Below are 26537 nucleotides of genomic sequence, written 5' to 3'. Positions count from 1 at the left end.
AACATCATACCTAGTGAAATAAGCTAGCCCCAAAAGGACAAATACCAAATGTTCTCCCTGATCTGTGATAATTAATATAGCTTCTAAAAGGCATATAGAAGTGAAATTGACACTTTCAGATGTGATCACTTTGAACAGCCCTTGTCTCGACTGTTGAGGAAGTTTTTTTTTCCATACTCTTTACTTATATAGAATTAATTGTATGTATATAAAATTAAATGAAAATAGATAGTAGGGTCCGACGCTGTGGCACAGTGGGTTTACGCCCTGGCCTGAAGTGCTGGCATCCCATATAGGAGCCGGTTTGAGACCCAGCTGCTCCACTTCTGATCCAGCTCTCTGCTATGGCCTGGGAAAGCTGTAGAAGATGGCCCAACTTCTTGGGCCCCTGCACCTGTGTGGGAGACCCAGAAGAAGCTCCTGGCTCCTGGCTCCTGCCTCCTGGCTTCGGATCAGCACAGCTCCGGCCATTGCGGCCAATTGGGGAGTGAACCATCAGATGGAAGACCTCTCTCTCTCTCTCTGCCTTTCTTCTCTGTGTAACTCTGACTTTCAAATAAATAAATAAATCTTTTTTAAAAAAATAAAATAAATATTAGTAAAAGATAAGAACAGGGATAAGAGAGTGAGGAGGATGCGAATGCAGGTAGGAGGGTGGATATAGTGGGAAGAATCACTATGTTCTTTATTTTAAATTTTTATTTAGTGAATGCACTTTTCTTTTTTTCTTTTTTTTTTTAATTTATTTGACATGTAGAGTTATAGACAGTGAGAGAGAGAGAGACAGAGAGAAATGTCTTCCTTCCATTGGTTCACTCCTCAAATGGTTGCTACAGCTGCGTCAATCCGAAACCAGGAGCCAAGTGCTTCTCCTGGTCTCCCATGTGGGTGCAGGGGTCCAAGCACTTGGGCCATCCTCCACTGCTCTCCTGGGCCACAGCAGAGAGCTGGACTGGAAGAGGAGCAACTGGGACTAGAACCCGGCGCCCATATGGGATGCCAGCACCACAGGTGGAGAATTAACCAAGTAAGCCACGGCGCCAGCCCCAAGTGAATGCATTTTTCATAGGTACAACTTTAGGAATATAGTGGTTCTTTCCCCCATTCCTACTCTCCCACCCCAACTCCCATACCACCTCCCTTTCCCTTTCACATACCCTTCTTCATTATGGTTCATTTTTAGTTTAATTTTATATACAGAGGACCAACTCCATGTTAAGCACTGATTTCAACAGTTTGCACCCCCCCACACACACAACATAGAGTACAGTTTGAGAACAAGATTCGCAGTTAATTCTCATAGTACAATTCACTAAGGACGGAGGTCCTACATGGGGAATAAGAGTACAGTGATTTCTACTGTTCCTTGAACAATTAACACTCTTATTTATGACATCAGTGATCACCTGAGGCTCTTGTCATGGGCTGCCAAGGCTATGGAAGCCTTTTGGAATCACTATGTTCTTAAAGTTGTATTTATGAAATGCACGAAGTTTGTATACTTTAAATAAAAGGTTTATGGGAAAAAATTTAAAGATAGGACTTCCTTTCTAGATAGCAGGAATCTACAGAAAGATATTCTTCTTTGTACTTCACTCTATTTTCCTTATCATAATAACTCAAGGACCAATTTTCTCCAAATAGGAGCAAGAAGCATTTTCCTGTTAGAAGTTCCTAGGTTGGGACCAACACCATGGTATAGGAGGTGAATTCTCCATCTGCAGTGCCAGCATCCCATATGGGTGCTGGTTCGATTCCCAGCTGCTCCTCTCCCAATCCAGCTCTCTACTGTGGCTTGGGAAAGCAGTAGAATATGGCTGAAGTGCTTGGGCCCCTGCACCTGCATGGGAGACCAGGAAGAAGCCATCTGGCTCCTTCCTTCAGATCAGTGCAGCTCCAGCCATTGCAGCATTTGGAGAGTGAACCAATGGAAGGGAGACCTTTCTCTCTGTCTCTCCCTCTCACTGTCTGTAACTCTACCGCTCATATAAATAAATAAATAAATAACCTTAAAAAAAAATTCCTGGGCATATAAAGGACAGTCATTGGCCTTTGAAGAATTCCCTTCCTGGAAGATGCAAAGTGAATGTTGAAGTTCCAGTAACTTCTGAGGGTTAATTACATTTATATAGGGCTCCATTTCCTTGAACAGACTTTCTGGAGTCACATACAGGCTAAATGATCTTCTGCATGGAATTAGCCTGCCAGACAATCTAATGCCAGTGCTAAAGGCGGGCATTGTAGTGCCGTGTCTTACATATTGCCTCCCATATTGGAGTACCTGGTATCAAGTCCTGTCTCCCTTCCAATCCAGCTTTCTATTAGGACGCAGGACATGACTGGTTGGGTTTTTGGGTCCTTGCCACCCACATGAGAGACTGGAATGAGGTTCCAGGCTCCTGGCTTCAGTCTGTTGCAGGCATTTGAGGAATGAACCAATGTATGAAAGATGTTTGTGTGTGTGTGTGTGTGTGTGTCTTCTATTCAAATAAGCACCTTTATATATACATATATACATATAAAATTATTTCTATATTTACTAATATAAATTATTTTTATATTTATCTATATAAATATATAAAGTGACTCACACCAAAACACTCTTCATTGCAAGGGCTAGAATTCAGGATCATTCTGTGTCTTTCTACAAGTTGGGAAAAAGAGACCCTTCTTCCAGATGGACTATGTTGGGGAAGTGCTGTTTCAGGACTGAGAAAGGGTCGGCCACAGCCCCACCCATCCCTGTATAGTGAATAAACTGTATAAGAGTCCAAATTTGTGTGCTGCTTTCAGAAACCTGAGCACTTCATTCTCCATGCCTCCATCCGGCAATACTTCTCAGCAACCTCACAGGATGGCAGCTCCTTGGTGAATGTGCTTGGTCACAGTGCAGAGTCTGGCACACAGCCTCACAGCTTCACGGCCTCAGAAAAGAGATTTTTTTCAGCACTGGGGACAGAGCCACTTATGTTACCCCAAATCACAATGTAATCAACTTTATCATTTTGACTCAGTAAATATTTGTCCCGGGAATCAGAATTCTCTGTGCAAGCACAATGAGTGTATCTCCTGACCACAAGCAAATTATATGAGCCGCCAAGTCATAATCAGAAAGCAGGAAGCCATCAAAGGAATCCAAAGCAACTGGCAGAGCTCTAGTACTCCACCGCAGAGTGAGGAGACCATAGATAATGATAAAATAGTACTTCTCTATAAAAAGAAGGATTCTGAATGTTTTCATCAGAAAGAAATGCTAAATATTTGAGGAGATAAATATTTGTACCCTGATTGTACATTATCCAGTGTGCATATATATATATATAGTACCTCATAAATACATGAAATTTTTGTGTGTCTGTAAAAGATAAAATTTTAAAATTATTTGTTTTCATTTTATTTGAAAGGCAGAGAGATCTCATAGTCCCTGGTTCACTCCTCAAATGCCCACAACAAACAGAACTGAGCCAGGCCAAAGTAAGGAGCCTAAAACCCAGTACCAGTCCTCCACATGAGTGGTAAATACCCAAAGACTAGACCTCCGAAGGTACATATTAGCAAGGAGCTATAATCAGTAAAGAACCAGGACTAGAACCCAGGTCCTCTGACATGGGATGCAGTCATCCCAAGTGACAACCAGCTACTGTGCCAAACACTTCCTCCCCAGCCCCACCAAAGAATTCTTCTAAAAGCAAATGGCATCAGGTATAGATGGCCTGGTGTCTGCAGCTGGAAGTAGAAGTGTTTTACCAATAGGACCTAAAGTGCCTTAGTGACAACTATTTGGAACTATCTCTATATTTGAGGTAAGCTCAGTATGGCTTTGACAATACACCGGGAATACTGAACTAAACGGTCCTAGCTAGGTTGTCCTCTTCCCACAAAACTCTAAGAACAGCCAATGTGCCTCCTTGGTTCTTCTTGGGGTGTGTGTGTGTGTGTGTGTGTGTGGTATGTGGCTATATATATATATTTATATATACACATAAATACATATATATCTCCTTGGGTGACAAAACATCCCATCTCTGGCAAGTAGTTTTGTTTTCTTTTGCCTATACTGTGACACTGAACTGTGCTTTTATGAGTACTAGAAGGAAAACTGTTCTTCTCAGAATTCTATACATCACTGCCACTCTCCCTCAAACTGAAAGTTTAATTTTTCAGAGGAAAACACTTTCTGATTTTTTGTGACTTCTTGTGGGTACCACACTGTACCAAAAACAGTGTGCATTCGCTTAGACAATGTGTAGCTGGCACTGCCTCCATGATCTTTGACTGACAGTCAGATTCCCAGTAATCAGGCAGCCACCTCCCCTCCCACAAATTCCCTGGTCCAGGAAGGCCAGTCACATACAGCTCCATACATGGCCTTCGTGGTGACCAAGACATTTTTATCATGTTACTCTCCACATAACCAAGAATGTCTGCATAACAGACACCTCCTTTCGATAAATTTATTATTATAACTTTGGCAACCAGTAGTGATGTAATAAGGAGAAAATTATTTACCCTTGACTGAAAATAAACATCACTAGGGAGAAAATGTGCCCATTCATAAAGGTGTTTATACTAATAGGCCTGGTAAAATAAATTATTTATTTAAAACCCAAAACATTACTTTTAATGATAAGTTTGACTTCAGTTGTGTGTCAGAGTTTAGTAAAACAATGTCTGTCTATGTATTTTCATTTTCCCATTAATACATCTACACTGAGAAAAAATAAATAGGTAAGAACCAAGCCAGTGAAATCAATGAACTGATGTGAATTAGTTATTCATGTTTTAAGGTTGGCAGCAAAAAAATGATTGCCAGAAAGTACAGGGACTCACAGATCCCCAGAGTCAGCTGTTTTCTGTAAACAGAGCTTCTAGACGGTTAATAACATGTCCTTGGACCAGAGTCTTGGGCCACTGCTCCGTTTTCCCATTAGGACTCCTGCATGTGCATAAAATGTCTCTTCTCATTTTAGTGAGTGGGAATTGGATGCCTCTTCTCTGTAATGATCATTTTTTACCTTTGAAAAAATTATTAAATTTGGTATTGATCATGCATGAAAATAACTATCTGACCTGAAACCTGGAAAAATGTATCAGACTCTAGTAGTTGACTTTTTATATTTGAAGGTAAAATACCATCTATTATTTAGAGGTGTATTCAACTACTTACTCACATCTCTTCTAGAATTGTGATTTTCAGCTTCCTATTTATGCAGAACACACTATTAAGTTTCTTCTATGCCAAAAGGGCTAGATGGTGGGAAAATAAAAAAAAAAAAAAAAGTAAATTAGGCCTGGTTCCTGCCCCCAGGAATCTGACACAGTAAAAGGAGCAACCCTTGCGATGAGCACTCATTGACTATCATGTGGGACAGCAGGAAATTATGGTCCTGAAAAAAAAGAACTCTGTGCTACAAATTCAAACAGAGCCTCACTGGTAGGGGGGATGGTCAGGGAATGCTTTTAGCACACAGGAGGAGGCATCCGAGTTGGGCATTAAGCCACGAGTCAGATTTCAGAAGGCACAGATGGAGGGAATGAGGCATTACCAGCAGACAGAATGGCATGAGCAAGGACAGAAGTCAAAAAGCACAGGGAATACGTAGTGATCCAATTTGGCTGGACTGTGGTGGACTGTAGGGACTGGTGTTGCTTGGGAGCTAAAGGTAAGCCGAGGTTAAATTGTTAAGAGTTTGAAATCACAGTAGACTATGAACTCTTATGTGGGTGGTTGAGAAAAAGTGAACATCTTTATCAAAATGCATTGTGGAGCACTTGGTCAGGCAGTTGCATGCAATGTGGAAGAAGGGCAGGGGAGCAGAGGAAGACAAAGCAACTATAGTCAATGAATTCCTTCTAAGAGATGATTCATGGACTTCCCAACAGACCACAGTAAATGGAGGGAAGTCTGGAAGATGACAGGGAATTTCTGTGTCATTTCTTACTCAACCTCTTCTCTTGTCCCTTTCTGTCTACAGAAGTCCAAAAAAAAAAAAAAAAAAGCCAAAATCCATGAAAGGTTTCATCAGTCCAAAATACTAGATGTAAATTCTAGAGAGCTACAAAATCCAAAAGGGGCCAGAAATGGGTGCTGAATTTAAGTTGTGGAACTAAACTCCTAGAATGAGAAGACCAAGATCAAACACTTCAGAGAAAATTGAAGAGGGGATGAGAGTAATTTCAAATTCGCTAGAATTAAATTTTTCAGCTTTCTGTTGGCTTTTTAATGATAATCTCAAAAGTGTATGGAAGCATACTTTGGGCCACATGGATAACCACCACCTCATAGATGAGTACTTCCAGTTTATTTTTTGCCCTTGCTTTCATTTTTTTCTATTGCGCTGGTACCAAGTGATACTATTTTAGCTTACATAGGTTAGTGCGGAGAAAGGAGAGGAAGAATTAGTATATAAATTATATATTTGTGCCAATTGAAGGTCAAATAAAATCTGGTGAACTAAATGAATGAAGATTTCTTAATGATCTAACCAAACAGGGAGATTGAGTCCATAGTACAACAGCTACCCAGAACTAACGATGCAGAGTCACACTGTTGTCAGCATCTAAGTATTCTTAAATCAAGTAGAATTTAGCACTCAATAGCTTTAGTAATTTTCTTGATATTTAATTTGTAAATCTGGTTTTAGTTTATAATTTACTATCTATAAGCACAACGAGTTTATACCTAGTTAGGTTTGCATAACTCTAAGTCCCATTATCTTAACATGGTATCAGTTAATTCAATGGGAAGGGGTGGAGACTGAGTGAATTCTTTTTTTTTTTTTCATTAAAGTGGGCCCATATATTCCTTATGTTTGCAAAACATAGCCTTCTAACATAAATTTTGTCTTTACAGCTTCCTTTCATGGGTATGTTGACTATATGCTGATGTTGCCAAAGCAAAGAGGATACCGAAATAAATACTTCTTATTCTAAGAGTTCAGCCTGCCCATTTTTTAAGCTGTAAACTTCCTAATTAATATATGCAATAGTTTTTTTTGTTCAGTTCTTATTTGTTTGTGCCATTGAACTAATTTATAGACTACCTGATTTTAACCAGATAGCTCCTCCTTTTCAGGCTATAAAATAAAGCAACTGAATCTAGATTTTGAGAATGTTCATTATAGAAAAACTTCTTGAATATTTTTCAGTTGTGTTTCCATTCCATCCTAATTTCAATAAAGGCAGAGTCAAAGAACATAATATTATAGATTTGCTCAGCAGGCAAACAAAATCAGCATATCAGTCACCACTAGGATTATATTATTTTTAGCACAGCTGGTGTGGAGTAAAGTTTAGTGGGATTCTCTATTACATCAACTGGCTACCAGTTCTGCAAAGTGTAATTAGCACTACTATTCATATCTCAGTCCAAGTGTGAATGTGGTGGTGCTGTCAGCCTAATGCACCTGTTTTCTCAGCCCAGGATATCAACTAGCAACAACTGACTGATACCCTGAATTATACTCACTATATTTAGTAGTATTTCTGACCTGTGTTCATAGGAGGCAGGATTGAGACTTTTCTCTTGTTGCTCATATCATAATAAAATAATACATGATTTCCCACAAGATTTGCAAATATTAGCTAAGTCATCTACAAAATATCCCCGTGAGATATCCACGTTATTATCTCTGTGGTGTAGCTGTGGAGATGGGGACACAACAGGAGCAAGGGTCAGGATGTGATGCCCAATGTTTTAAGACACTGCAGCTTAACACGGTCATCAGGTTTCCTCTTTGCAAAGGCAGAGCCTGGCCATGAATGCTCCCAGCAAGTGGGGAGGCATGCATGACAGTTTGCGAATGACCAGTTTCAGGGCAAGAGAGATCAATGGGAAATGTTATATTCATGCCTGCGCAAAAATAAAGCGTTTAAAGCAAAACAGGCTATTAAATGTCCTTAGCAATGAGGAGTGGAGACGGAGCTTCGAATGGGAGGAGCAGGTGCCGCCTGTAGGTTTGGAACACAAGCAGTCAACAACTAACTAGCGTCAGTCCCCGTGGCTGACCAGAGGCCTGTGGGTTCCCTGGCTGCCCTTCCCTGTTCCCTTCTTGCCTCTTCAGCTTCTTCTCCAGGTTACCAGGCAGAAGAATCAGGCCAGCTCCAGGATGGACCCACGGGAGGAGGTGCAGCTGCAGAGTACAGACACACAGTTCTCAATGGAACAAACTTCTGGAAGCTACATCTGCAGGACTGGCTCCAGCAGAAGAACCAGGCTTCAAACATACAGAAAATGCACACTTCCTTGAAACATGTTGGGACATCTTAAAAGTAAGAGCCTTTGAAATCTCAAGTTGCACATGGTAGCTCTGGTTTCATCATGCTAAGCTCTCTACAGCCAGAGATTGTGTTTTACTTTATTTCTGTATCCCCAGCACCTAAAACCATGTGACACAACACCAACTAAAGGTTTGTTAAGAATTGACAACGTAATTAAAAGGTGTTTTTTTCTTCCTATTTTTAAATTTTATTTTTTTTATTTGAGAGATAAGGATCATATAAACAAGACTAATGTCTGCTAATACTAACTGAAAGAATTAAAAAGGAGAGAACAATCCAACATGGGAAGCGGAATACACAGCAGACTCATAGAATGGCAGATGTCCTAAAACAGCACCCTGGCCTCAGAATCAGCCCTTAAGGCATTCAGAACTGGCTGAAGAGCCCTTGAGAGTATTTTAAGGCATAGAAAGCCAAGACACTCTGGCAAAACAAACAAACAAACAAAAAACACTAAATGAAAGATCTCTGTGAGTGAGATCCCAGTGGAAAGAACGGGCCATCAAAGAAGGAGGTACCTTTCTTTGAGGGGAGGAAAGAACTTCCACTTTGACTATGACCTTGTCTAAATAAGATCAAAGTTGGCAAACTCAAAAGGCTTCCATAGCCTTGGCAACCCATGACAAGAGCTGAGGGTGATTACTGACACCATAAACAAGAGTGTCAATTGTTAAGTCAACAACAGGAGTCACTGTGCACTTACTCCCCATGTAGGATCTCTGTCCTTAATGTGTCATACAATGTAAATTAATGCTATAACTAGAACTCAAACAGTACTTTACACTTTGTGTGTCTGTGTAGGTGCAAACTGTTGAAATATTTACTTAATATATACTAAATTGATCTTCTATATATAAAAATAATTGAAAATGAATCTTGATGTGAATGGAATGGGAGAGGGAGTGGGAGATGGGAGAGTTGCGGGTGGGATGGAGGTTATTGGGGGGAAAAGCCACTATAATCCAAAAGTTGCACTTCGGAAATTTATATTTATTAAATAAAAGTTAAAAAATAATGACTCTATTGAAATAACCAATGACATTGAAACTGAAAAAAAAATTACTTTGTTAGCAATACAAAAGATTTAAAGGTTATGATTATTTTAACATTATTGGATTTTAGTGAAATGTTCTATCTTACTTTTCCTGTATATTATTAGCCAACTAATTCTCCATTATATATAACTTCTGAGCTTCCTTGGCATGGCATTTTAACTTTTTGTAAATATGGAAATATGTACAGAACCACATGCTAAAGCTTCCCAATGGGGCTGTGAAAGAGGAAAAATGGATGGGTAGGATAGTTTTTTATAGCATATTTAAGTCTTGGTTCTTGATTCTTTTTTTTTTTAGTTAAAAATCACACATACAATGTGAAGCTTCTTTCAGTATTAGAAAAGTGTTTTTCTTATATAACCTGAAAATTGTAATTATTGACGTGTGCAAAAGTAAACCTATCACAAGAAAATTTTATTTCCATGTCCTTGAGTTTATTATTTTTAAATGTTCTAACGACATGTTTCCAAAATACAGGAAAGATGAATGGTTGAAGGAGTACCCGCGTTTTTCCTACTTTGCAGATTTCATACAAGTTAGCATTGGCCATGTCTTCTACAGAGCTATCTCTGTATACATCTATTTAAATGTAGGTGTTGGCTATCCTTGAAGTTTGCTTTTGTTACCTCTTTGATCTCATACACCTCTTCCTTCCCCTCAAGTCACTGCAGTCCTAGAAGTGGTATATATCCTACTTTGTTTTTTTATATTTTTAATACAACACATTTTTTCAAAGCACTACAAAACACTGTCTTGTGCATTTGAGAGTCCCGTGGATCCCCTGCCTCCTAGCGTTCATGTCCTTTATAGGAGCTTCCCATTTTGCAAAGTGCTGACTGGGTAACCCTCAGAATATTGAGGAAATGCCGTATGTGATTTCTGAGACCACATCTTTTACATTTTTCAATCTTGTGTTTTCCTTGTCAGTGTGTCAATATTACAAATTCTAAATACTAACTGATGATCTGCTACATATGTTTGAACTGATGTTTTGTAGTCTGGTTTGTCTTTGTATCTTGATTATAGAATCTTCCTGAATAAAGGTTTTTAATTTTAAAAATGAAAAAAAATAATGAATGTACTTATCTACCACAAATGCAGAATCCAAGTAATGACAAATAATCAAAAGTTTTTGAATTAAAAGGTTGTAGGTTTCTATCTCATCTTTTGCCTGTTAACAATGAATGCCCTAGCCATCTCTCAGCCAGTTCCTGAGCTTTCTTGCCATGTCAACTGGTCTATGAATAAACTTGGTCTTCTGTATATAAAGATAAGTAAAAATGAATCTTATTGAAGAATGAAATGGGAAAGGGAGTAGGAGGTAGAATGGGAGTGGGGGTGGGAGGACAGGTATGGGGGGAAGAACCGCTATATTCCTAAAGCTGTACCTGTGAAATTTGTATTCATTAAATAAAAGCTTTCTAAAAAAACTGAAAAATATTGAATTCTTGAATATACAGCTCTTCTTGCTCCTTAAAGCCATCAATTTCCACTCAGCTCTCTCTTCTAGAAGCATACTCAAGTAACTGCTCTTTCTGAACTCAAATTTGTTTAATACTAAACCAATTATAGCATTTTCCAGTAAACACACTATGTCCATTTTACTAACTCTGCAAAATTCAACAATTTGCTTTTCTAATGGGAGCAACTTATTCTCAACAAAAACAACAACCTATCTCTGGAATCATCATGACTCAGTCCTATAAATACCAGCTGCCCACACAGGTAAATTAATGATCTCAAAACTCACTCCTTTTCCAAAATTCCAAAGTGCCTGTCCCATCTACCTGCCTCAGTACCAGAAATATCATCAGTAATCCTAACTTTTAGAATAAAGTATTACACTCCGGAAGGCCAATTAAGTTGCCCATTATAAAGGCAATACAGTAATCCACCAATTACCAAACAGAAGTGTGCAACAGAATCAACAAAATATACATATAAAGCTTCCTACTCCAGAATGTATGGTTCGGTAGGCAAAATCAGGAGTAGGTATATTCTGAAAAAGCAGTCTAGGCTACTCTTATATACGTCCTAGTTTCAGATCCACTGCAGTATCCCTCATTAAGCATCCCAGTACAATAGAGTTGATTCTCTTTTAAGTGTGATGCAAGAATGGGACAAGGAATAGGTAAGTTTAATGGTGAGATGACAGTTAGGAGAGAAAAAGGTAGACCAAAAAGGTTTGTTCAGGGAAAACACTAGGGGTCCAGGAGACAACTTAGAGAAATTGGATGTGGGGAGTAGTGAGGAGAACTAAAAGAGAGAAAAGAAAATTTTGAAGCCACTTCCTAATGTGTCCTAATGTGGACTCTAGTATTAAAAAATGTCCAGCCTTGAAAGTTCTTTATAATGGTGAAAAGCAATTGATACTTCCTCAGAAAATTAAATATCAAATCACCCAGTGACCCAGGATTTTATTCCTACCTGTACACTCAAAAAAGAACTGGAGTGTTCAAAGTACTTAAACACAGACGTTCCACAGTAACCAAACAATGCAAACAACACAATGCTCATCAGCTGATGAATGGATACACAAAGTGTAGTCCACCTATATCATGTAATAATACTCAACAATAAAAGAAACGAGGTCCCAATACATGCTACAGTGTAGATGAACCCCCAAAAATTATACTAAGTGAAAGAAGCCAGACATAGAAGGTCACATATTGTTAATTTCATTTATACGTATTATCCATTATCACCAAATACATACACACAGAAAGCAGGTTGGTTGTTTCCAGCTTCTCAGGAGGAAAACGCGGGAACACAGGAATGGAAAGTGTTGCTGATGGGTGTGGAGATTCCTTTTGCAATGATGAAACATTTGCAGAAGTAGATAGTATAATGGGAGCCGGTGCCGTGGCTCACGTGGTTAATCCTCTGCCTGCGGCGCCGGCATCCCATATGGGCACCGGGGTCAGTCCCGGTTGCTCCTCTTCCAGTCCAGCTCTCTGCTGTGGCCCGGGAAGGCAGTGGAGGATGGCCCAAGTGCTTGGGCCCTGTACCCACACGGGTGACCAGAAGGAAGCACCTGGCTCCCTAGCAGCCACTTGAGGGGTGAACCAATGGAAGGAAGACATTTCTCTCTGTCTCTCTCTTTCTCACTGGCTAACTCTGCCTGTCAAAAAAAAAAAGTAAACTTAGCTTTTAATTCCATTTTTCCATTATTTTTTTGAAGTACCCTCATAGTTTATCACATTTTTAAGTGTTTTTCAGGCACGCTGGTTTTTATTCAAACTCCACCCCTTCATTTCAGGAATCCTGAAGAAATAGACTCCTCAGTGAAATACACTTGGAACTAGTGGTGACTAGGCAGCCCAACCACTCCCATCTACGTTGGATTCACAGGCAGTGTTAAGCAGTCAGATCAGGAATGACACCAAGTACACAACTCAAGTTACAAAACTATGCCCTGGATGAGGAGCTGGGCCAAGGAAAGTGATGAGAACGTTTGAAGAGTGTGCGTTTCTAAATGTCACTGGGCTTTACATGGCTAAACCTCCCTTGCACGCTGGAAACTTCACTGATTGGCAGGCAGACTGCAGCATGTACCCTGCAATTTAAACCCAACCCAACAAAAGGAGGGTTCCACTTCAGATAAAATGCCAAAGAAAATTTCCCTCTAAAGAGGTGCTGTGTCCTTACAGTGTCAACAAGATAACAAAAGTGTCCATTTCTCCTTTATGCCATCCCATTCTGCCTTACTCATCACCTACAATTCAGAAATGTGGAAAAAATGAAGCTATTTTCCGGGGAATTCAGAGAATTCCCTAACTACCTAATTACTGGCTTCCAAAGTGAGCGAGACTTGAATAGTGAATGAACTTGTCTTCTGATTACAGATACAGACAGTGCCTCATTCCACTGCCTCCTGGCTGTTCTCTGTGGGTGTACAATAGCCAACTCTTCCATCCATAGCCCATTACAGGTGATTTTCTCTGTCCTCAGTTCAGACTACTTGGGTAAGCAGAATGTATTGCTTAAGTACACAATGATTAGACATAAGCTAAAGGAAATTTAGAAAAATAGGTAAGCAAAATTCAAGTTTCATAAATCCATTTGAAGAAAGTGTTGAGTAGAATATCAAATGTTTTCTATGATTTATGGTAGCTAATGCAAGGGGACAAAAAAAAAACTAAATGTGTAAGAGTGAAATTGACATCTTAAGATTTGATTATCATTTATAACCCTTATCTATATTCCAGTGGAACAGTGCTTTCTATGTTTTACTTGTTGAACACAACATTTAGTGGAGTATTAAGCTGTGATTATAAAGTAAACTGAAGATATGTTATAAAAATTCAAAGAAGAAAAAGAAAGGAAATAAGGAGGAGGGAGGGAGGGAAGTAATGTCATGTTCTTAGAATTGTATCTTTGAAATACATGAAATCTGTTCTCTTTATGCTAATTTTTAAAAAGTAAAAAAAAGAAATTGTTAAATGGAAGATCATTCAACAACATGTTAACAAAGATTGCTTTAAGATGACAGGATAGTAGATGATATGTGACCACTTTTCTTTTTCTTACCTGTTTTTGTATTTTCTGCAATAAGTATGTATTTGCTATTTTTAATGTGATAACAGAAAAAAGACAATGTTATTTTTGGCCTAATATTAAGTAAAATTATATGTCTATGGAAACTTGAATAAATTGCTGTTGTTCTTTTTCTCCTTCCTTATAATCTTTCCTTATCTCCATTGACTCCCATCTCTCTAGCTATTGGTTTCTCTCTGCAGGCTTCTTATCTTTCTATATCTTTTCCTAATTCATATATTTTTAGTTACCAGAGCTTTCTCTGGAAGATTTTGAAGCCAATAGATTAATATCTAGCTCTAGAAAATAATGGCTCACAAAAGGAACAGAGTCCAGTAGAAGAAATCTTCAGAATTCTGTTTCAAATGAAATTTTTATTAACATCTGATACTAGGGCTCTTCCGAAAGTACATGAAAATCATATTATGGTGAAACTAAGCATGGATTTCAATTTTTTGTACCAAAATAAGTTTGCCTTTTAATTCAATGTTTCCACAAACTTTTCAAAGTACCCCCATTGCGCACCGACTACGGTGCAAGCTTTTCAAGTATGCGGTTTGTTCACAAAGCAAACATGCCTATGCAACTGCCGCCTGAGTAATAAAATAGATTACAGCTAACACCCAGAGCCACTCATGCTTTCACCAATTCTCAACTGCATCCTCCTGCCCAAAACTAACAACCCTCTTGGTCTCCAATACCACAGAGCAGCTTTGACTATTTTCACATTCTCGACAAAGGAATCAACATGTACGTGGTGGATCTGGCTTCTTTTGTGCAGCATAATGTTTGTCGACTCCATCTGTGTTCTGTGTAGCAGTAGTTTAATTTTCATTCTTGCATAATATCCCTTTGTACAAATATACCACACTTTATTTATTCTACTGTTGGTAGATCCCTGGATTGTTTCCAGTATGGAATTTTTACAAAATAAAAAAGCTACTATGAACATTTTTATGTATGCTTTTAAGCATACATACATTTTTATGTATGTATACTTCTGCTGCCCAGCTATCTACCTGGAGTAAATTATTGGGCCACAGGGCATGTGGATGTTCAGCGTAAGTAAATATTGCCAAAGGGTGTTCCCAAATGGTCCTACTAGTTGAAGTCCTTCTAGTTCTGTAGGAAAGTTCCAGTTGCTCAACACTCTTCCCAACTCTTGATATTTTCCAACCTTTACATTTTAGTCATTCTACCATATGTGTAGTTCTATATCACGGTAATTTTAATTTGCATTTCTATTATGAATTATAATGATACTGTGAACTTTTTCATATTTCTTGCCTATTTGGTAATCCTTTCATGTAGTGTCCATTCAAGTCTTCTGCCCACCTTTCTAATGGGTTTGCTGTATCTTTCCTTGTTAAATTGTAGTATTTTTAGCCGGCGCTGCGGCTCACTAGGCTAATCCTCTGCCATGCGGCACCGGCACACCGGGTTCTAGTCCCAGTCGGGGCGCCAGATTCTGTCCCGGTTGCCCCTCTTCCAGGCCAGCTCTCTGCTGTGGCCCCGGAGTGCAGTGGAGGATGGCCCAAGTGCTTGAACCCTGCACCCCATGGGAGACCAGGATAAGTACCTGGCTCCTGCCATCGGATCAGCGCGGTGCGCTGGCCTCAGCCCGCCGGCCGCGGCGGCCATTGGAGGGTGAACCAACGGCAAAGGAAGACCTTTCTCTCTGTCTCTCTCTCTCACTGTCCACTCTGCCTGTCAAAATAAATAAATAAATAAATAACTTTAAAAAATTGTAGTATTTTTAATATATTCTGTATATATGCCTTTTAATAGCAATAAGTATTATAAAATGTAAATAAATGTTATACAAATATAAATACATGTATTTTCATTTCCAGTCATGTGCTTCTGCCAGGGTGTAGAGAAGATCCTCTCAATGTAACATGAATAGAACCCATCATCATCTTAGGATGCTGTCTTTTCAGGACTTTTATTTTTTAAGATCTGGCCTTTCAGGATCCTAAATGAAACCCTATGTTGATTCCTAACACCTTTTTCTTGGGCAAGACCTCAATTCCAATTATTTCATCCCAGCCTCATGATGGTGTTGAGATCAACTTAAACACTGCCACTTATTACTCTCCTCTGCTACTTGCAAATTAGCAAATGCTTCTGGTAGAAAAGTCACGTGGAACCATAAGTCATATCTGTCCTTCCTATTATTCTGGGAATATTGGTGCTACATGTTCTCACTGCTCTGCTTGCTTACTCACTCTATTTCTCTCTTTCTCTCTCTTCCTCTCTTTCTTTCTTATACTTCCCCAATGTTTCAAAATATCAAACAGATGAATACACACACACAAGGGTACATCAAAAAGTTAGTGACAGGGGCAAGCTGCTAATGTGCCTAGGAAAACAGAGGATGATGGTTCAAGTACTAGAGTTCCTGCCACCTACACGGCAAATCCAGATGGAGTTTTAGGCTCCTGGCCTGGCCCAGCCCAGGCTGTTGTGACCATTTGGGGTATGAAACAGCAAATGAAGATTTCTCTCTCTCTCTCTCTTTCTCCCTTCCTCCCTCCCTTAAGCTTTCTATCAATCTGCCTCTCAAATAAATAAATCTTTAAAATAAAAAAAGGTTAGTGATAAAATGGAACTAAATGATGATTATTTGGCAGCAAAAAAATGCAATCCAAAAACAGTTTTTTCACAATAACTATTTCCATGATCTTTGTGAAGACCCCTTGTACATAATGAATCAAAATTTGTTATACCAGAAGAAACATTTTATATTCTTTTATTTTTTTATTTTTTTAAATTTATTTTTGACAGGCAGAGTGGACAGTGAGAGAGAGAGACAGAGAGAAAGGTCTTCCTTTGCCGTTGGTTCACCCTCCAGTGGCCGCCGCGGCCGGCGCGCTGCGGCCGGCGCACCGTGCTGATCCAAAGGCAGGAGCCGGGTACTTATCCTGGTCTCCCATGGGGTGCAGGGCCCAAGCACTTGGGCCATCCTCCACCGCACTCCCTGGCCACAGCAGAGAGCTGGCCTGGAAGAGGGGCACCAGGACAGAACCGGCGCCCCGACCGGGACTAGAACCCGGTGTGCCGGCGCCGCAAGGCGGAGGATTAGCCTAGTGAGTTGCGGCGCCGGCCGAAACATTTTATATTTTTAAAATTTTGTTTATTTATTCTCATTTTATTTGAAAGGCTGAGCAATAGAGAATCTTCCAGTCACTGATTTAATCCCCCAAATGCCTGCAACAGCCAGTCCAAAGCCAGGAGCCTGGGACTCAATGTGGGACTCCCAAACGAGTGGCGAGGACCCAAGTACTGGAGCCATTGCCTATTGCTTCCCAGGGTGCACATTAGCAGGAAGCTGGATACAAATAGAAGAGCAGGGACTCTAACTAGGCACTCTAACCCGGAATGTGACTATCCCAAGTGGCAAGTTAATCATTGTGCCAAATGTCTGCTTCAGAAACTTGTCTTTTAAGTCCATATTCTGGTGCCGACGCTGTGGCATAGCGAGTAAAGCTACCACCTGCAGTGCTTGCATCCCATATGGGCACCGATTTGAATTCCGGCTGCTCCACTTCTGATACAGCTCTCTGCTATGGCCTTGGGAAAGCAGTAGAAGATGGCCCAAGTTCTTGGGCCCCTGCACCAGCGTGGGAGACCCAGAAGAAGCTCTTGGCTCCTGGCTTCGGATCAGCCCAGCTCTGGCCATTGGAACCACTTGGGAAATGAAACAGCGTAAGGAAGACCTCTCTCTGTCTCTGCCTCTCTGTAACTCTGCCTTTCAAATGAATAAATAAATCTTTTTTAAAAAAGTCCATATTCTGCAAACTTTTTGAAGTACTATCATATTTGTAACGTGTGTGTGTGTGTGTGTGTGTGTGTGTGGAAATTGACTGTAATGAGCCATTTAATCATTGTTTAGAAACAGAACCTCCAACCAAACTTTCCTTTAATGGTAAAGAGAATCCTTTATTTCTTTCTAATGAGCCAGTACACTTCTTATATTATACAGTTAGAGTTACATAATCTATAGTGTTTTACTCTGAGTCCAGGAACTAAAAAATTCAGAGTTCAATATTTATGGCTTTTCTAGGTCAGAATTTAATTATTTATTTCTCTTCCTATTTTTCTATTCATTACTACATTTTTAATCTGTTACCTGATAGCTTCCTCATTAAAATTAAATAATTTTAATTTACATCTTTCTTTTAAGTCACCCCAGTTCATTTGGCAACAACAAGGATAGATGGATGGATGCATAGATATACTAAATATCCATATCACAAGGCAATCAAAATTTTTATCTTGAAAACATGCAACAAAACCAAACTCACAAACAAAAGTATCCAATAGAATGATCTAGCTATTGAAAAATATCAACTCATAATAACATTAAGAAAAAAATATTTGTAAACCACAAGTTGTGACTCAAAGGTATCAGAGAAAGACCCCTGTGGCATGCCATATAAGAGGCAAGCAGGTGAAAGTCAGGATAGAAAATTGGGAGTCTTTCCTACTAAACAAGGAATGGCTTAAGTCTAGACAGTTCACCTTGATGGTTTTCTAGATAGAAATCCCTTAATTCTCCCAAGTACAAAAGCTCCTGAATTTCTTCAAATTTTTACTACATTCAAATTAAAATTATACTGAGATACCATTCATTACCTATACCAGTAGAGATGCAAAATGGCATAATCTATTGGAGAATAACAATAATTTTCTAGTAAGGTTACACATATATTTACCCTTTAACTCAGCAAACTCACTTCTATTTATATGTCCAAAAACTGCATTATCATACCAAAAATTATGTACAAAGCTATTGCAGCACAACATGAAATAACAAAAAATTTAAAACTCAAATATTCTTAAGTAGGGAACTGGCTGAATAAATACATGTAAATCCATACAGTGTTGTACCTTGTAATACTTATTGTGTAGTTGTACAACAGAATGAGGAATATCTTTACAGATCACAATGAAGATGTCTCCAAAACATTGTTAAATGGAAAAACAAAAGTGGAGAAAGGTATATATACAGTGACACCATATCAGAAAAAAATGAGACTATACATACAAAAACAACTATTTTTTTTTTAAATAAAGAAATGGAGAGGTCTAAAAAGTAAATGGGGTAAAACGGACATGGATAGAAATCGGATTTCTTAGTTGATTTGGGAACCATGTATGTATTTCATAAGACTACAAAATAAATTCTGAATTCAAAAATCCTAAAAATCTAAAGCAAAACTAAGCAGAAGAACCTAAATTTTCTACTAAGTTGGTGAAAACCACAGACAAACTATTTCAAGGGATTTTAAAGAATAATGATTACTCTGTACTTCCCTAAACGGATATATTCTAAAGACAAAAAGGACTGGAAAGAAATTGCAGACTATTTTCAGTAATTCTAAGGTCTGAATATTTGTGTGCCTGAAAATTCTTATGTTGAAACCTAATCCCCAGTGTGATGGTATTAAGAGGTAGGGGGTTGGGTGATTAGATTATGAGTATGGGGCCACCATTAATGCGACTGGTACCCTTAGGAAAGAGTCTCCAGAGAGCTTGGTGGCCCCTTCTACCACATGAGGACACAGCAGAAAGGAGCCATCTATGAACCGGAAAGTGGGTTATCAGCAGACACCAAATCTGCCAGGTCCTTAATCTTGGACTCCTTGGCTTCCAGAACCATGAGAAATGAAAGGGTTAGATGATATCAAACTTGTTAAAATATAATAATTTTAACAGCTTATTATTTTTATACAAAAGAAGGAAAAAAAGAGTACAAAGGGCACTCACATTCCCATCACTTATCAAATAATTTTAAATGCATGGCAAATTCTGCTTCATTTAAGTCTCTACTACTACCTACACAGGGTCATTTTGAATCAAATCCAAGATATCGAATCATTCTATTCATAATATTACAATACATATTTCACAAATATAAAGACTCTCTAAAGACAATGTAATCACATAACTATTATCATAACTAAAGAATAATAAAATATTAATTCCTTAATATCATTATGTAGTTTAATCAGTGCTCAAATTTTACATATTTTCCCCCCAAAATTTAACAATTTAACAATTCTTCAAGGGAAGATCTGAGTAAGATTCAGACATTGCAATTAGTTGGTATGCCTCTTAATTCTCTCATAACTTATCGGATTACTGTGACACATGCAATGTTTTCATTACAATCTATTTGTTGAAAAATCTGGGCCATTTGTTTTTTACAATATTTTACATTCTTGATTTTGCATCCTGAAACTATCCTTGTTCCCCTATATGTATGTTTTAGAAACTGAAAGTCATATCTACAAACTTCTGCAAGCTATGGGCAGTGGTATCTACTTCTAGTCAGAGACAATATAACTGATTATCTCTCATTTGGTGATACTGGGAATCAGTAATGATCATTTCTTGCATTCATTTTTTATAGGCTTGTAAAATGAATGCTATTATTACTCAATAATTTCTTCCTAATTTATAAACCGGAATATTTCTATAAAGAAATACTTTGCCTAATCAACGATTTGGTTCTTTGCAAGTACAATTAATATAGAGAAGGCAAAGTAAATGTTTGGTGTACTATTTTATCAGTTTTCAGAATATTGAATTAAAAACTTAGCAGAATATTAAATTAAATCCCTACTCAAAGGCAGTCGATGAACAATTATTTTAGCATCATAACAATCTAATACATTCAACACACGTGATGTGTTTTAATTAACTGCAGTTAATATATTAATTTTCAGGTTGCTCTGTATTTGGCAATGATTGCTTCTCAACTTGGCTCCTGTACCTTTTCAATTTTTATTTATCTTTATTTATTTGAAAGGCAGAGAAAGACTGCGAGAGAGTTATCATCCATCCTGGTTCACTCCCCAAATGATAGTCACATCTGAGACTGGGCCATGTTGAAACCAAGACCCCAGAACTCTATCTGGATCAATAGTGTGGGTGGCAGGACCCAAGTACTTGGGCCATGGCCAATTGCCTTCCAAGGTACACATTAGCAGGAAGCTGGAATAAGAAATTGAGGTGGGATTCAAATCAGGCCCATGACTGCATAGCAGAACTGATAATTCACCCAGTTTTTTGATTACCACTTCACTCTCTCTCCTCCTACACTACTGAGAAACCAGCACAGGTGCTAACACAAAATGGATCTACACTCAGGGTTGGCATCTAAAGTAGGATTAGCATCAGACAGAAGTTACTATGGGCTGGAAACCAGCAGCCTCCACAGGGGCATAAACTAGGTGATAAAGACTTGAAATCTCCAGGAGGCCTATGTCCACCCTCTGCCTGCTGCAATACCCACTCTGACTCAACGTGGAGGCCTTGTAGAAAGCCTGAGGATGAGGAGGGACTCTCCAAGCTCTCCTTTATCTATCTGACTGAGAAGGGTCCCACAGATACCCTCAACCCACAAGACAGCTCACTCTGCATTCCCTTACATCCTCCAATTATTTCTAACAGAATCAACCACCATCTCTCTGCCAAACTTTACCTTCAAAGCCAAAAGTTAAATTTCTTACAAGCACTAACAGGAAGAGGATCAGGTTCAGAACTACATGACCTGTGTGAACAAGACAGCTCTTCCAATGAGCTGTGTGACCAGAAGTCAGTTGGTGAACTTTGCATGCTTCAGAGTCTCCTTACTGTGAAATGACCATAATAATTCTAACCTCATGGAGTGACAGCATGAGGGGAAAATGAAGGAAACCACTTCAAACATCTACCCACTGAGCATGTTAATCATTCAGTAAATATGGGATGGTTTTTTCTTGTTTTAATTCAACTTCCAAAGAAGTACTATAAGACTTGTGTGGCATTTTTTTTTCATTAGTATTCCACTAAAGCAAAGAGACCAATAGCCAGAGAGGCCGTGAGGATGAATTTGTTTGTCTGTGAGTGAATTCTGGATGTGTGTCTTATGATGCTGATGTGTCCAAATGAGAAGCAAAAGATGTTTGCCAGCTTCCCTCTGGACGATCTGATCTGAAGAGAAAAGACAGAGTTGTGATGTGGTCACAGCTGACTATCCACCCAAAGCACTCTTCCTCTGATAGTCTCTTGTGCTCCAGGGAAAATGTCGGCATCCCAGAAAAAATTTTAGTCTTTTGGGTCCAATTTGGAAAATTAGTAAGTAATGTAGCTCCCCCTCAAGCAGGTGAACCCAGCTCTTCCACAGGAAAGCCAGCACCTTTCCTTCATACGAGGTACCTGAGAACAGCAGGACTTCAACAGCACAGGGCAGCAGCAACCGCATCCTCTTGACCTTCCATTCCGCCAGGCCCCATTACAGGGCTCTTCCTCAATACCATCTGCTTAATCAGGCCCCTTCCCTGATTCAAACAACAAAGGTAAATCTTAGCAGGGGAAGAGCTACTCCATCTTCCCTGTGATGCAAGCCCAGTTGTCTGTAGCTGTGCTGCAACTTTACACACAGTGCCTTGGCCTTTCTAAACACAGCTGTGCTATCTAAAGACAAAATTCACTCTCACCACGCTGAAAAAAAATATATACATCTATACACACACACAGTAGGGGCCCAATTTTTAATAATGTTCTTAGAGTTTCACCCAATTTGCAACCTTAATCTCAACTTGTAAGTACATGCTCAGGGAAAACGATTTACACAAATACTTTAACACATTCATTGTATCAATCAGCTACTTAGTAACAAATCAACCTAGAACCCAGTGACTACACCACAAAGCCCCACACCAGGATGCAAGTCAGGAGACAACACTATTCCACAAGTGCTTATTTCAGGTTCTGGCTAGGGAAGCAAGAGAAGGAACTGGGGGCTCCCAGAGGGTCACGTGAACATAAACAAAGCACTCAGGGGCTGGCGCTCTGGTGTAGCGGGTAAAGCCGTCTGGCATCCCAAATGGGTGCTGGTTCGAGTTCCAGATGCTCCACTTTTGATCCAGCTCTCTGCTGTGGCCTGGGAAAGCAGTAGAAGATGGCCCAAGTCCTTGGGCCCTGCACCCTCGTGGGAGACTCAGAAGAAGCTCCTGGTTCCTGGCTTCGGATTGGCACAGCTCCAGCCATTGCGGCCAATTGGGGCATGAACCAGAGGATGGAAGACCTCTCTCTCTCTCTCTCTCTACCTCTACCTCTACCTCTCCTTCTCTCTCTGTGTAACTCTGACTTTCAAATAAATAAATAAATCTTTAAAAAAAAAAGCACCTAAATGCCTAGGATCTGAGGTCACTGTCATTTATTCATTTTTTTTTGAGTTTTTTTTTTATCTTTTATTTAATGAATATAAATTTCCAAAGTACGACTCATGTGTTACAATGGCTTCCCCCCCCATACCGTCCCTCCCACCCACAACCCTCCCCTTTCCCACTCCCTCTCCCCTTCCATTCACATCAAGATTCATTTTCGATTATCTTAATATACAGAAGATCAGCTTAGTATACCTTAAGTAAGTATTTCAACAGTTTGCTCCCACACAGAAACATAAAGTGAAAAATAATAGATGATTTTTTTAAATGATGATGAAATCAGATCAGACCTATTGTCATGTTTAATCCCAGTGAGAGTCAAGTTGGGAATTGATAATTTCTTTCTTTTTTTTTTTTTTTTTTACAGAAGATCAGTTTAGTGTACATTAAGTAAAGATTTCAGTCGTTTGCACCCCCATAGAAACACAAAGTGAAATATACTGTTTGAGTACTCGTTACAGCATTAAGCCTCAGTGTACAGCACGTTAAGGACAGAGATCCTACATGAGGAGTAAGTGCACAGTGACTCCTGTTGTTGACTTTACCAATTGACACTCCTGTTTATGGCATCAGTAATCTCCCTATGCACCAGTTATGAGTTTCCAAGGCTATGGAAGCCCCTTGAGTTCTCCAACTCTTATCTTGTTTAGACAAGGTCATAGTCAAAGTGGAGGTTCTCTCCTCCCTTCAGAGAAAGGCACCTCCCTCTTTGAAGACCTGTTCTTTCCACTGGGATCTCACTCACAGAGATCTTTTTGCCAGAGTGTCTTGGCTTTCCATGCCTGAAATACTCTCATGGGCTTTTCAGCCAGATCCGAGTGCCTTTAGGGCTGATTCTGAGGCCAGAGTGCTATTTAGGACATCTGCCATTCTATGAGTCTGCTGAGTATCTCACTTCCCATGTTGGATCACTCTCCCCTTTATTTATTCTATCGGTTGGTGTTAGCAGATACTAGACTTGTTTATGTGCTCCCTTTGACTCTTAGTCCTTTCATTATGATCAATTGTGAACTGAAATTGATCACTTGGAGTAGTGAGATGGCATTGGCACATGCCACCTTGATGGGATTGAATTGGAATCCCCTGGTATGTTTCCAACTCTACCAATTGGGGCAAGTCAGCCCGAGCATGCCCCAAATTATACATCTCTTCCCTCTCTTATTCCCACTCTTATGTTTAACAGGGATCACATTTCAGTTAATTTTCAACACTTAAGAATAACTGTGTGATAATTACAGAATTAAACCAGTCATATTAAGTAGAACAGACAAAAAAAAATACTATGAGGGATAATGTATTAAGTTGTCCATTAGCAGTCAGGGCTATGCTGATCAAGTCACCATTTCTCATAGTGTCCATTTCACTTCAGGAGGTTTCCTTTTTGGTGTTCAGTCAGTTGTCACCGATCAGGGAGAACATATGGTATTTGTCCCTTTGGGACTGGCTTACTTCACTCAGCATGATGTGTTCCAGATTCCTCCATTTTGTTGCAAATGACTGGATTTCGTTGTTTCTTACTGCGGTATAGTACTCTAAAGAATACATATCCCATAATTTCTTTATCCAGTCTACCGTTGATGGGCATTTAGGTTGGTTCCAGGTCTTGGCTATTGTGAATTGTGCTGCAATAAACATTAGGGTGCAGACCGCTTTTTTGTTTATCAATTTAAACTCCTTTGGGTAAATTCCAAGGAGTGGGATGGCTGGGTCGAACGGTAGGGTTATATTCAGGTTTCTGAGGAATCTCCAGACTGATTTCCATAGTGGCTTGACCAGTTTGCATTCCCACCAACAGTGGGTTAGTGTCCCTTTTTCCCCACATCCTCGCCAGCATCTGTTGTTGGTAGATTTCTGTATGTGAGCCATTCTAACCGGGGTGAGGTGAAACCTCATTGTGCTTTTGATTTGCATTTCCCTGATTGCTAGTGACCTTGAACATTTTTTCATGTGCCTGTTGGCCATTTGGATTTCCTCTTTTGAAAAATGTCTATTGAAGTCCTTGGCCCATCTCTTAAGTGGGTTGTTGGTTTTGTTTTTGTGGAGTTTCTTGATCTCTTTGTAGATTCTGGTTATTAACCCTTTATCTGTTGCATAGTTTGCAAATATTTTTTCCCATTCTGTCGGTTGTCTCTTCACTCTCCTGACTGTTTCTTTTGCAGTACAGAAACTTCTCAATTTGATGCAATCCCAATAGTTGATTTTGGCTTTGACTGTCTGTGCCTCCCGGGTCTTTTCCAGAAATTCTTTGCCTGTGCCAATATCTTGAAGGGTTTCTCCAATGTTCTCTAATAACTTAATGGTGTCAGGACGTAGATTTAGGTCTTTAATCCACATTGAGTGGATTTTTGTGTAAGGTGTAAGGTAGGGGTCTTGCTTCATGATTCTGCACGTGGAAATCCAGTTTTCCCAGCACCATTTATTGAATAGACTGTCCTTGCTCCAGGAATTAGTTTTAGATCCTTGATCAAATATAAGTTGGCTGTAGATGTTTGGGTTGATTTCTGGTGTTTCTATTCTGTTCCATTGGTCTATCCATCTGTTTCTGTACCAGTACCATGCTGTTTTGATTACAACTGCCCTGTAGTATGTCCTGAAGTCTGGTATTGTGATGCCTCCGGCTTTGTTTTTGTTGTACAAGATTGCTTTAGCTATTCGAGGTCTCTTGTGCCTCCATATGAATTTCAGCATCATTTTTTCTAGATCTGCGAAGAATGTCTTTGGTATCTTGATTGGGATTGCATTGAATCTATAAATTGCTTTTGGGAGAATGGACATTTTGATGATGTTGATTCTTCCAATCCATGAGCATGGAAGATTTTTCCATTTTTTGGTATCCTCTTCTATTTCTTTCTTTAAGGTTTTGTAATTTTCATCGTAGAGATCTTTAACGTCCTTGGTTAAGTTTATTCCAAGGTATTTGATTGTTTTTGTAGCTATTGTGAATGGGATTGATCTTAGCAGCTCTTTCTCAGTCATGGCATTGCTTGTGTATACAAAGGCTGTTGATTTTTGTGCATTGATTTTATATCCTGCCACTTTGCCAAACTCCTCTATGAGTTCCAATAGTCTCTTAGTAGAGTTCTTTGGATCCTCTAAGTACAGAATCATATCGTCTGCAAAGAGGGATAGTTTGACTTCTTCCTTCTTGATTTGTATTCCTTTGATTTCTTTTTCTTGTCTGATGGCTCTGGCTAAAACTTCCAGAACTATGTTAAATAGCAGTGGTGAGAGTGGGCATCCCTGCCTGGTGCCAGATTTCAGTGGAAATGCTTCCAACTTTTCCCCATTCAATAGGATGCTGGCTGTGGGTTTTTTATAAATTGCTTTGATTATATTGAGGAATGTTCCTTCTATACCCAATTTGCTTAGAGTTTTCATCATGAAAGGGTGTTGAATTTTATCAAATGCTTTCTCTGCATCAATTGAGATGATCATATGGTTTTTC

The 26537-nt window shown here is 39.3% G+C and overlaps 1 long non-coding RNA gene and 1 pseudogene across 1 annotated transcript; one reads left to right on the top strand and one right to left on the bottom strand.

The window, feature by feature from the left end:
• LOC100354656 (protein max-like) overlaps positions 1–26537 on the bottom strand; it is a 189952-nt pseudogene that overhangs the window by 74420 nt on the left and 88995 nt on the right.
• On the top strand, positions 5489–8457 carry LOC138847391 (uncharacterized). The gene is made up of 2 exons (XR_011385171.1): positions 5489–5663; positions 8064–8457. It is a non-coding gene; the product is annotated as an uncharacterized lncRNA (long non-coding RNA).

This window comes from Oryctolagus cuniculus, chromosome 1 (genome assembly GCF_964237555.1).
Source record: "Oryctolagus cuniculus chromosome 1, mOryCun1.1, whole genome shotgun sequence".
Taxonomy (NCBI): Eukaryota; Metazoa; Chordata; class Mammalia; order Lagomorpha; family Leporidae; genus Oryctolagus; species Oryctolagus cuniculus.
This window is presented reverse-complemented; position numbering and strand designations above follow the sequence as displayed.